Raw genomic sequence first — 4,623 nt, 5'->3', positions numbered from 1 at the left:
GTAATAAAAGATAAGATAGCAAACGCAGTATATTGTTGGGATAGGCACATTAGATTGGAATTCCATTATTGTACCGCAGCTCACAATGATCTCAATGTTGATACGGCAATAATTTATTCTGTTTGAAGATCAAATTTCATGCATATTTCTGAGTACGATAATTAGTTTTCTAGCCATATGAGAGAATTATTCATTCATTGTCTAAATTATTCATCTTGGAAATAATATTGAATGCATCATAGGCTTTCCAGCATACCACTTTTTTGTAAGTTATTCCATGAATAGTATGTACCAGATTAAAAAAAATCTGCGTGGTAGTAAAAGAGATGTTGAATAAGAAGAGTTAAAATAATAATAGGTATAACCTTTATGTTGAAGTCTCTCCATTTAAAATGCTGGAAAATTTTTCTCTTTAGAGTCTATACTAACTGAATTATACGAGCATAATTCACTTGAACTATAACAGTCAATTCACTTTCAACTTCTCAACTTACCTGTTACAGTATCTTGATAAATAAGAAATCAAAAGAATCATTGCACTGTTGTGAAATTTAAATAATTTTGATAATTGGAACTCGTTTATTACAAATTACACAAGTAATCTGATTAGATTCTAGCGAATGATCCAAGCTTACGATTCCAGTTTTTTTAAGTTTTTCTCATGATAAGAAATTATTTCGGCAAGTCGGACTATAGCAGGTGAGAGAGAGTAAGAGAGAGATGCTAGCGGTCGGAAGAAGGCGTGTTTCTTTGCGGGCGCAGCTTACATCAATTTGAATAATTAAACTGTGTGTTAGCCCGGCTCGTCTGTCTGGGCCTAGACTACCCACATCAACGGCTGAGCATCACAGAATCATCGCATCAACAGATTTGATTAAAAGAAGTGAACCACAGCCGCCGCCCACCCTTGAATTTTGATTTCTTGTTTCGCACAGAGGTGTACATCATATCACCAGTCTTCCCAAAAAGCAATTATTCAGCTTCTCCAAAACGACACTGATCATATCACACTCTCGCATGGATGAGGACGTATCCTACCCAATAAGTTAATCCACGCTGAACAGGTTGGAACGCAAGAGTGTTTTTCCAGTTTTGTAAGGTGTTCTGGTTTGCTAATATAAGTTGCAAAAATAATAGTGGGCAGATTTTTTTCTGAAAATTATGGCTGTGGATAATCATGACTTGGTTAAATCTAGAATTATATCTTGGCTCATATCAAAACTTCTGGAATGGTTATACCTGCACTTCTACATCATTCTTAATTATGATACTTTTTATTCGGTTTCTCTCTCTTCATTTTTTTCCCTCCATTATTATTAGTATTAATTATTTTTTATAACTAGTGAGTTGTGAGCATCAATATATATTTGGATTTATTAAACACAACAAACTATAACAATGAATTTTAATGAAGAAATGAGATATTTATTTTAACCTATTTATTTTTCCCTAGGTCATAACTTAGGTCACTAGGTCAAACATAAATAATCTATAATATTATAAAGAAAATCTGCATATAGATTCTCAATTCACAGGGGATGGTTATAGGCCTATTTTGAATTCTTCAAGACTTCAGTAGGTCAAGTTTTCAGTTTGTCAAACTTTTAATTTGACCCTCATGGTTACCTGTTTGCTTATAATACCTGTAAATAAAATATACAGCGTATATTAGAAAGAGTTGCAAATAAAATTATGGAGATTACTAACAAGGAGCAAAAATGGATTGGAGTGACTTAAATATCACCGTGTGATGGAGCAAGTACCGTACGGCCAAAGAGAGTAGGAAAACAAAAGCATTCCATCCCTACATCCACGGCACTCTTTGCTACGGCATTCGATAATGATAGCCACAAATGATCCTTGAGGGAGGTTGTAGTAGTAGAGGTCCCTGTGTTACCCTTAAGCGGCCCGTGTTCCCATATGGAAACAGCAAACTTTCTATTAATGCAATCGCAACGAAAATCTCCATAGTCATTACCTTTTATGCGGTTCTTTATTATTATTTCTCTGAACTCAAAAACACCTTTCTTCAACATCCGAAAATCACTTCCTTCGCGCAGGATGGATTAGGTACTTCTTTATCTCAAAAAGCTCTTGAAAAAAAATTATAACAATAAATTGAAGCTCTCTGTAGCTTGAAAAATTTCCTTTCAACTTGTATTCTTTCAACTCTTTGTTGTTTGTTGCTTATAACTGATCTCTAATCTGACGCAACCGTCTCAATGTATTTGCACAAAAGCAACAAACACAATAGACTTCTGTTTGAGAAGGCTTGCTCTATCTTAGCCATCTGGAGTGTTAAGGTAATTGAGTCATAAATATCTGTCACGAGTTAGGTAGGAGAAGCTCTCATGAGTAAACTCTCAACTGCAGAACAGTTTTGGCTCCGCTCTCATCCTTTAAGTTGAACTCAATAATTTACCCGAGGAAGAACTCAATAAACATCTGAATGGTAACAATAGAGATAGAGTCCGTGGGCTGCTGGCTGCACCTACACTTTCAACTCTAGAGAATAATGCAGTCAAAGTCAAGCTTTGGAGCAGCTCAGTCGTATATCATGCCGGATAAGTAATTTACTGACAAAGCCATAAAACTACTGTGATGGCTTTACTAACAATATCGCCGACACTATTGCTACAGGAGCACACTCAGTTTACTTATTATTGTATTACTTTATTTTAATCTTTAATGGTGCATAGTAGGGTCATCACTCATTATTCATTAGAAATTTTTCAAATAGAATTATTTATTTATAATTTTATCCATCTTGGTGTAGATAGATATCCTTAGTATACTTAGTATACTTAGTGTCTATAGCTATCAATTCATACATATTGATATATTTTTATGTTACAAGTAATGTAAACAATAAAAATTGATTTGTACTAGTAGTTCTCTGAACAGTAGACCACGCGCCTGTTCTTCCATCAGTTCTGTCCTGTCGTATCGGTGAGATATCGGTGTGAGAACGACCAATGGCTGATTGGGTTGGCGTATCGACAATGCTAATCATCTGTTGTAAGCAACTATAATCAAAAGCTAATTTATAATTATTATTTAACGAAAATCCTTAATAAATGCTGTAAATCACCCCGAAGACTTCTGCTACTGCAGACATTGACAACAGGGTAAACAGCTAGATGGAAATTCGATGAGAACTACTATCCAAAAATTAGTTGCCAGCCCGGGAATCGAACCCGGTACCTCCCAATTGCTAGTCAGGAATGCTTACACTTACACCAAACTGACAATCTCCGGATAGCAGCGCTCATTTTATACAAAGCCATAGCGGCCAACCAGTTACAGATGGAATTAAATAGAGAATTTCCATCTAGCTGTTAACCCTGTTGTCAATGTCTGCAGTAGCAGAAGTCTTCGGGGTGATTTACAGCATTTATTTAGGATTTTCGTTCAATAATAATTATATATTAATTAGCATTTGAATGAATGCATTCTCTATTTAATTCCATCTGTAACTGGTTGGCCGCTATGGCTTTGTATAAAATGAGCGCTGCTATCCGGAGATTGTCAGTTTGGTGTAAGTGTAAGCATTCCTGACTAGCAATTGGGAGGTACCGGGTTCGATTCCCGGGCTGGCAACTAATTTTTGGATAGTAGTTCTCATCGAATTTCCATCTAGCTGTTAACCCTGTTGTCAATGTCTGCAGTAGCAGAAGTCTTCGGGGTGATTTACAGCATTTATTAAGGATTTTCGTTAAATAATAATTATATATTAATTAGCATTTGAATGAATGCATTCTCTATTTAATTCCATCTGTAACTGGTTGGCCGCTATGGCTTTGTATAAAATGAGCGCTGCTATCCGGAGATTGTCAGTTTGGTGTAAGTGTAAGCATTCCTGACTAGCAATTGGGAGGTACCGGGTTCGATTCCCGGGCTGGCAACTAATTTTTGGATAGTAGTTCTCATCGAATTTCCATCTAGCTGTTAACCCTGTTGTCAATGTCTGCAGTAGCAGAAGTCTTCGGGGTGATTTACAGCATTTATTAAGGATTTTCGTTAAATAATAATTATATATTAATTAGCATTTGAATGAATGCATTCTCTATTTAATTCCATCTGTAAAAGCTAATTTCCTACAAGACTGATGACTCGGTCATCCCGAGTTGAAGCAGAGAAAGGCGGAGAGAAAATTCTATGTTACTTGGAGTTATTAATCGCAATTCAAAAAGGAACATATCTGTCAGATTTCATGAAAATCTATTGCCGCGTTTCGCTGTAAATGCGGAACATCAATATAAACTCACATTCAAACATAAAACATAAACACAAGACATACATAAATACATAAAGATAAATGCAAAACCTTAACTTGAATCATTGACCCCACTTCGCTCGGTCAATTTTTTTGGATGTATATATACATCCTTCAATTTATCCCTTATTCCTATATATCTGTTCTAAGCCATCAATAATTATTGTTATTGTAAACCCAATTCTGTAATGTTCTAAGGCAATGTTATAGATGACTGAATTATCTTCATCATTTTACTTGGGTATACTCGATGCAAGTTCCATTCAGTAGGCGATTCAACTCGCCTATTCAGTACCTAGGCCTACCATGTTGCATCAATCGTAAAAGTTGAATTGAGTTTCCGTTGG

Source organism: Nilaparvata lugens, chromosome 2 (assembly GCF_014356525.2).
Source record: "Nilaparvata lugens isolate BPH chromosome 2, ASM1435652v1, whole genome shotgun sequence".
Lineage (NCBI taxonomy): Eukaryota > Metazoa > Arthropoda > Insecta > Hemiptera > Delphacidae > Nilaparvata > Nilaparvata lugens.
Note: the sequence above shows the minus strand (reverse complement) of the source record.